The 8,839-nt window shown below is 32.8% G+C and overlaps 1 protein-coding gene across 11 annotated transcripts in view; it reads left to right on the top strand.

The window, feature by feature from the left end:
• The first annotated feature begins 940 nt into the window (after nucleotides 1-940).
• The window catches only part of LOC118271176 (paired box protein Pax-6), a 57,976-nt gene continuing 50,077 nt past the window's right edge, over nucleotides 941-8,839 (top strand). For 5 of the 11 annotated variants that reach the window (XM_050695900.1, XM_035587135.2, XM_035587139.2 and 2 more), the window contains exon 1: nucleotides 943-1,226. The gene's annotated coding sequence lies outside the window, so the exon portion shown is untranslated. Of the gene's footprint in view, nucleotides 1,227-8,839 lie in introns of all 11 variants that reach the window. The other 6 variants (XM_035587138.2, XM_035587133.2, XM_035587137.2 and 3 more) reach the window with 4 other exon arrangements.

The raw sequence follows: 8,839 nt of genomic DNA, 5'->3' as shown, positions 1-8,839 counted from the left end.
TTTAAACTTCTTCATGTAACTGTTGACTGAAACCTTGTGTTTTTAGGCAACTAACAAAGTTTAATGTTGTAGTAACTAAAAGATTATTGTGTGTTTTGCTTAATTATCTTTAAGATTAGACACCTCAAAGCTACATTTTGCAGCACCTTAAAGAGTATAAGTATCCATGCGATGACTTTGAAACTTTTATATCTCTCAAAGTTTTACCGTAAAGAAATAAAAGTAACCCCGAAAAATATCTTAAATTATAACGTTACTTTTTAGTACAACCTCAGTTGGAAACTAGGTTCAATTTTAGTACCCCTTTACGCTTAGCCAGCGGACTTTTTACACCCCACATTATAGTAGGTCGTGAACATAAACCTGCGGGTGCCGGCAGGAGGGTAGTAAAATATTTTATCGCACTTTACGATCGCAACGCCTCAGTTACAGTGGGTACGTGCTATAAGTAAGTACTGTCGTTGAAAAGTCTTCTAATTCTTTGTTATTGAATGATTTATTGTATTTTTTATTAATTACTCATTAAGGATGAAAGGTTTAGAAGTAACCAATCTTAGTTTTAAGTTAAAAGAAAAGTGAATAAAGAAACTTTGCGCGACAACTAACTAAAAGTCACTAGAAAACAAAACTGCATCCATTTGTATACGAAAAAATATTCGACGTGTATCCACGTGATCACTTCAAGCTTTAACCACTCATTAAATATTTATAATAACAACTACATAAGGAACAATAAACGGAAAAGCTAAGGACGATGTTATACAGCATGCTCGAAGCGACTGCCGCGCCGCGTATTTGTGGGCGTTGGTAGGAACGAGCGGGGCTGTGTGTGCGTGCGCTGCGGTAGTGTGCGGCACCCACCCTAGGGTGAGCGCGAACGCGTCGGCACAACTCGTCCCCTCTAGGCCCCGCCCCCTGCGATGCTCACACGGCTGACTTGGAATCAGATGGCTTGGGCAGTCGCAAGCGAGCCGTGACATCGTGAACGGTTCGCAGCCTCCGAGCGTGCTCTCACTCAATACTTAGGGTATTCGATGATTACGCGCTACACTGACCATCGGGTGCGTTTAGAAACTTGTCAAATTAAAGAATTCCGGTTATAAGAACACGCGTCGCCGCATCCGTATGAGGAACTGTGTAGTTTATTTAAGTTTTTTGTGAATTTTGTGTTGCGGACTTTTCAAGTGGTTTCCTTGATGCAACTGTGACGCTGATACCTCCTTTAGGTAGGTGCTCTTGTAATTTTAAGACTAGGCCAATTGTTGGGAGACCTCCTATCCATAGTTTGCAAGTACTGGCCTTCGCCAAAAGTTGTTAAACTTGTGACATCACTCTGAACCATATTTATATGGTTACAGCTTTTCCATCCAAAAAGCTCTGTCAAATTCAATAGGTAACTGTAAAACTGCTGAAAATTATCGTCACTTATCTTCTATTTAAAATAAAAAATATCTGACAAGTTATAAACAATAATCTTGTCTGTATTTTTGTCATAATAAATAAAAAAATGGGTGTTAAGAATGTGAAAAAAAAATTGCAAGCTTTTCCAAATTGAAAATAAATTCGGAACGAGTTATTCCATTATTAATTTTTTTAACAGAGTAAGTCTTACTACAAAATTTCTCTTTATGTCTCAAACTGCAGTTACAAACTTTAATAAAATTGTTAAAGTAAATTATAAAATAATTATAAATCATAAATTAAATACAAAACGCTTGATTTTTAACTCTAGATTTTTTTGTCATGAAAACATTAAACACTAACATTTTTAGAATTGATTTAAACAAGCAAATAATACTGATAATATTTATCCTTCAGTTTGTTTTTTTAAAGCAGCATTCTAAACTACATTATTCAAAAACAAAAAAAAATCAAATGCAAGTTTACTTTTTATCTTTCGTAAAAATACTCTCATTTTCTAAAGATAAAATTGACCTACCTGTGCCACATACACCCAGCCTCCCCGGCGATGTAACTTGATATTTTTGTTTGGCCTATCTGACCGACTTTTTTCCAATGTAATTGAATCATTTCATACTACCGCCATTGTGGAGATTAATTTGTAATAGTAAATAGTCGGTCTTATTGTTACTTTTTGCAGTATGTAATATGATCGTTTTGGAAATTTAATTATTTTTGGCAAGGAAAAATTTTTGTGATGTTTAAAATTCTAATGTAAAATGAAAAAATACGGAAAACTTTTTCTTTGGGGATTTAATTTTTTTGGTACATTATAATATGCAAAGTTTTTGATGATGATGTAAATAAATAAAATAAAACACATTTTTGCGTACCTATATGTACGAAATTTTTTTAAAGTAAAATGTGTAGGGAAATTTTACTTTAAGAATTTAATTTATTAGGTTTTTTTTTTAATCTTAAAATCATATTATTTAAAATACACCATTGCAGATAAAGAGAAAAAAATTAATTCATTTTTTGAAACCATTTATTTAAATCAGGCCACAATTAAAAAAAAAACGAAAATACACACACTTAATTTTTTTGCCTAATACAGATAACAAAAATATGCAAACAGCCTGTCAAGTTTGAAAATCGAAAACATCTCTTTACTTTGATGTTACCGAGTAACAAATGGTGGGATGCAACTATTGTGAATATTTGAACGGAGACCGAATCGATAATTTCGTTAAATGGAGCCGGGTGTATTGTTAAACCGAATAATTTTTGCGGTAACTGATACTTGAGGCACAATGGGCGACAGTGATGTAGGACCGGCTAATTTTGCTAAAGATGATATTTCTATATTGAGTTTATAGATAATTTTTAGTGTTAGGATGGTTTAGAATAGTGTAAAGTAGGTGTAGTATCTTGGTACATTTTTGAAAAAAAATATATGTGTATCTACACATATATTTTTTTTAAATATATGTGTATCTACAAGTCGGATCAAAAAATTAAAAAGAATATATTTTTCTGATATTTTTTCCTATGTGGAAAATTTTAAGGAAAATGTAAGCACATTTATTTAATAATAAAAAAGAGGTTTGCAATGTCTCAATGAGAATTTATACCTCCCTACAAATGTTAAAGTCCTTTACGTTTAGAGATGACAATTAAAAAAAATGTCGCAACACATACGGCTTGAGTATAATAACAGAAAAATCAATAAATCGAAACTTGTAAATCAATTCAAGCGTGCCGACAAAGTAAGTACGGCAGAAGTAGCACTATTCAAATGTTACATCCACTATTATTTATACTTGAAAAGCCATCGGACTCGAGTGTTGACATCCCTATTATGTAACAACTCCCAGGGGTGCCGCGCAGCACTTTGACAATTTTTTTCCATGTATTAATGACATATTTTTGACAAAGAGAGACATAACCATTGATAGTTTCGCAAAGAATTCTCACATGCTGTCATTACACGGTCCTAAATGCAATTTCGCTACTCCTGTTAATGTGCCTTTTGACATCTCAAGTTCAGTAATCGGTGCAAGGGATTTTTTCCACCATAAAATTAGTAACACAATAAAAAATGACAGCTCTTTAACTTTAATCCATATTTTTCTTCACACTAATTACGAGTATAAATTAAAATAGAAAGCAACTCAATTAAAAACAAAAGAAGCGTTTCGAAAATATTAATATTAATAAACGTATCTAAGTTGAACTGTTTAATAATCTCTTTGGAACAGCCGACTCCCAGTGTTACGATTTCTAACTCATATTAGTCAAAAAAATAAATAAAATTATAATCTGGTGATGGGTTCAAAATAACACCTTCTCAAATCTCAATAGCATCACCCTTTCATGATGAGGCTTAATAAGGATTAAGATAGAGCCTTTTTCGAAGTAAAAAGCTTTTGATGTATCTCCTTTATACCTTTTTTATTTGTTTTAAGTTTTATAATGTCCGTTCCAATCCGTCGATGACATTTTAAAAGAGTATCTTTCATGAAATGATTTTATTAAATGGCGTTCAACTTTGCGCAAAATTTGTTATTTAAAATTATCTTATATTCTTATTTATTTGAGACCGCTTTTTGTGTGAACTTTAATTTAAAATGCCCGTGTGCACAATTTAACACAAAGACGCTTTAAAAATTAAATATTGCTTCGGAAGTGTAGTGTTGTAACCGATGGACTAACTATTCCTTAAAAGGTTACTAGTTTAATCTCAGAAAATGTTAAGACAAATTATTATAAATCTTGCCACTATACTTAAATGATCAAAATATAATTAAAAGTGAATACCGTAACGCATATTTAAATGAAGCACTTAGAAAAGTTTATATTTCTTGTGTTACTGAAAATGCATTTTTATAATAAAGTACAGCAACTCTAACCAATGCATACCGCACAAACAAGTCACTACTACATCCAAAACTAACTTAAACTAATCAACAAACAAAAATTAGCTCACAAATCACTTTCAAATACCTCACCACATCTTTACACCTGATATTTGTACTTTTTTATTTTATTTTTGTCCAGAGTTCGGTTTTTTGAACCACTGTGTAGGTGAGGAGGCCTTATTCTGTACGTCACAATGGCACGATTGATTTATCGTGCCGACGTTACGTGGTAACCTACTGTTCTGTGTGGTTGTCGAATCAGGCTCTTGTATGGTCAGCAAGTGTGTTGAAAGTGAGATATAGAACTAAGCAGTTACTAAAGTAGATAAAAAAGTTATTTAAATTGTAGTTCAGCTGTTAGAATTGTGAAAAAATTATGTGCCTAAATGTATTTGCATAAGTGCTATTTTGGGTTGAAATTGAGATATAGAACTAAGCAGTTAGATTAAAGTGTCAAAAATATTCTTTAAATTGTAGTTTAGCAGTTAAAACTGTGTAAAATAATATGTGCCTAAACTTCTATGCGTAAATGCTATTTTGATATTACAAATTATAAGAATGAGAGTTGAACAATACCAAAAGACAAAAAGGAATAATTAAAGACATTCACATTAAAATTCCTACTTATAATAAAATCTACTAAAATATTGCAATAACAGTCTTTAACCGAAATCCGTACAACGAAAAATAAATGAAACTATAAATTACGTACTCATAAACAAACTCATATAAATAAACTAACTCAATTGTCAGTTGCGTGCTATCTCTACCTGTCAGTTAGAAATCAATGTAACAAATCGGCGGGAGTGCTTTGCTGACTGTACCACAGCCGCAGTGTACCGAGAGATAGTAATTTATTTCTATTCTGAGAACATTGTAGACATGACACCTTTAGGCGGTGCTCGGTAGCTTCTAAAATAACATTCAGTTACTTTAAAAGAAAATATTCTATTCCATTTAGTATTAAAACACATTAATTACCGTATTTAGAAACATTTAATGATTACTTAAACCATTCCTTAGTAACGTAAGTAGAATTTTGTTCTGAAAACAATTGCTAAAGGCTAGGTTAAGTAGCAGTTAAATGACTCTGAGTAAGGCGATAAGTTCTGCATTCGCGATGAAAATAGTAAACAAAATTACATCTGCACAGAAAAATAAAAGATTTAATCCTAATTTGGCACAAATTCGTCCCACTGTGCATACATAAAACAGCCAAATAATTCACATCCAAACAAACATCAAGAATTCAAGAGATTGTCAGTACGACAGCAAATTACAAACCTTAGCTTGTACTAACGTAACGAACGACATTTGCAAAAAAAAAACAAAACAAACAAAAAAAAAATAGGAAAAAAATCCCGCGATGCGAGTACGATGACACTCAAAAACTCAAAGAACGTATTAAGCATTGCGTTCGTTTACTCTAAAAACTTTGCAGAGCCACATCACTGTTAATTATGTACGTATACAGAAGGCTGTTTTATTTTTAAAACGTAGTGAAAAGGAAGAGGCATGGCTTTGACTTTGCAACTTAAGCCAGTAAGAGTGCTTCACGAAATGGTATGTTTTGTATGTGAATTTGTTAGGATGAACGCACGTGCGTCGGCGAGTGGCGGACGCTTTGATACAACACTACAGTACACCACTAGTTGTATTCCGCTTTCAATTACCTTTGAAGGGAAATGTCATTTGTCAATTCAAAGTTATGAAAGGATATTGTACTCGTTTAGAGTATTTTTGCAGAGATCAAAGATCACTACGGACGTTAAAGCAGAATTTTAAACAACAAAAAATACATTTGCACTTACAAATGTGTTTAAAAGAAAAATCCAATCACTTTCGCATCACTAACAAATAGTAATCCTAGAAAAAGTGTATACGATTAGAAAATGTAGCTATTCGTTTGAGTAAAGAGAGGCATTAACCGCACCTGCGAACATGGCTGAATCAAAGCGGGTCTAATGAGGCGGGGAGCCTAGACATCGGATCTGAGGAGTATGGAATACATTAGTGTTGTGTAAACTGTACGTACCGTATCGATTTTTTTTCTTGTTCAGACCTTTGGGTGGGTAAAATTTCGAGTTATATTTAGGCGTTGTGTCGATGGTTTAGAATAATGTGAAGATTTTTATTGTTTTAAAATGTAAAGTGGATAATAAATAAGTCTTATTTTTTAAAAGTTGTGCTAAACCACGAAAGTAATAACAGTATTGTAGAATGAATTAAATTCAGAAAACTTTGACTTTGTAAGTTTGTAATGTAAACATCTTCGACTTACAAAAAGTTATGAACAAATACGTTAAAGTTATGACAACAGAACCAAAATATAAAACAAATCTCACTACTAAAAAACTACTATTAAAAAACCTAAACGTCAAACTAGCAATACCTTACACAAAATACAAGAAAAATTCCAACATCACAATTACCATAAAAGCGAATTCGTATTACTGTTCGCCACGGCAGAATAACAGAGAACTTATCGACATGCCAACATTCAACATTATCAGCGGGTCGGGCTAAGCTAGAATTTAAAATCGTTGCCGACGACTTTATCCCCGTTTAGAGTGCTTTGCATGCAGTCTCCGGTCTACGCCTTTGACGTAACCAGACGGCCACTTACAAACGAAAAAACTGTGTTTTTTTAACATTCTCCAACGTTTACGTAGGTACATTTTTTTTTTCCACACACAGTGATATTTTTCAACACTGTGCGTCTGGAAAGTTGCGATGTGTTCGTATGCAGATTTTATTGTTTGAGTAAACTAAATGGTTTTGTCTAACTATTGTAAATATTCTAAGTTTTATTTCTTATGAGAGTTTGTTTGAAAAGTTTTTGTTTTAGTTCTAAGAAGTGATTTTACTTAGTTTTGTTGGAATCATGTAAAGTTATTAAATATTTTTTAAGTTTTATCACTTCTGTTGTATTTTAATCACATAAGACGAAAATATACACACCTACATATTCAAAAGTTTGTTGAAAATAAAATATGAAAGACATAGAAAATTGTTTAAAAAAGTTATTGCGTCTATGTGAAATGTGAATCCCATCGTCCATATTACAAAGCTCACAGAAATCGTTTTGAAAAAACAAAAGGAAAACACAAAATCCGACCATTTTTGGTTGCGAGGTTGCTCGCACAATACAAAAGGAACTTTTGTGAAAAGAAATACGGTTTGAAATAAATTGTTTTTGTTTTTTAAACGGAAAAGATACCAAGTATAACCAGAGATACATAATAATAGAACATAATATGTAAATTCCATATAAATCTCAACAAAAAATAAAATTATTTAAAATAAAACAACACAAATTCTTTGGATATATGATCGTGAATTTATGTTAGACCTTCTTCGACGCTATGATTGGTTGGTTAATTCAAGCTGGCCAATCAGAGCGCCGAACACGCTTTCGTTTCGATTACTTTAAACGTAAAGCAAACTCATACTAAGGGTACTGAAGGTAGTAATTAGTTTTCGTAGAGAGATACTATTGCGGTAATAATTTATAACATACTGAACATAGACGTATTTGGTAGATCATTTTCACATATGATTATGAAAAATCGAAGGAAACGTCACACATTACAAAATAAATTTAGCGTAGTACAACATGATTACGCATTCGATTTTCACTCGGAAAAACGTATTGTGCTCGATTCGCATAATGCAACATACATATCTCGCAATCGTTTTCCACTCAGAAATATAGTGTGTGATCGACAAACACTTCCTAACTAGAATAAGGCTATAAAACACAAAATCTTCACACCAAATTATCAAACAATATCAGTTCAAATACTTACGCAACACACTCCATACTTAATTACACTAATTAGAAACAGTTTCGGTGCCCAAGTGATCGGTAACTGGACACTACCAGTGTGGTATTGATAAAGATGAAGCACCAAAGACGCCGCCGATCTCAGCGCGAGATAACGACTTCGATTGGTCGTCTCGTATCATATTTGTTATTCATGTGCCTCTCTTCTTATAAAAAATATATTTTGATGTATGTTTTTTTTTCGTAGGATTTGGCTTTTCTACTTACCTATGTAGTGGTTTAGTGTAGGTTTAAGAAATGAGTCTACGGTACTTACTTTTTGCAGTTCTTGATTTGTGGATCAGTATGTGTAGCGGGTTCGATTCCCCCACGGAGTAGTGTGATCCTCAAATTGTTGTTTCGGGTCTGGATGTTATGTGTATGTGAACTTGTTTGTAAACGCACCCACGACACAGGAGAAAATCAAAGTGTGGGGCAAAGTTTTATTTAAAAAAAAAACTAGTTTTAAAAGTAGTAATTATCTTTACACGTTAACACTTAACAGGCAGATTCGCAAATCCCTTCCAATACACAAACAATCCAAATTAAAAATTATTAGCGTCCACCACATCCTCTTCAAAACACCACCAAAAAACTGACAGTACCTACCCACTCAATCAAAATTACTGTCAACTGAAAATAACCAATAAATATACCAGTGACAAAGTCCATAGTTGTTTGAGAGTTTGAG

The sequence above is a fragment of the Spodoptera frugiperda genome, chromosome 9 (genome assembly GCF_023101765.2).
Source record: "Spodoptera frugiperda isolate SF20-4 chromosome 9, AGI-APGP_CSIRO_Sfru_2.0, whole genome shotgun sequence".
NCBI classification, from domain to species: Eukaryota; Metazoa; Arthropoda; class Insecta; order Lepidoptera; family Noctuidae; genus Spodoptera; species Spodoptera frugiperda.
The sequence above is the reverse complement of the archived record's forward strand: the minus strand, read 5'-3'. Positions and strand labels throughout refer to the sequence as shown.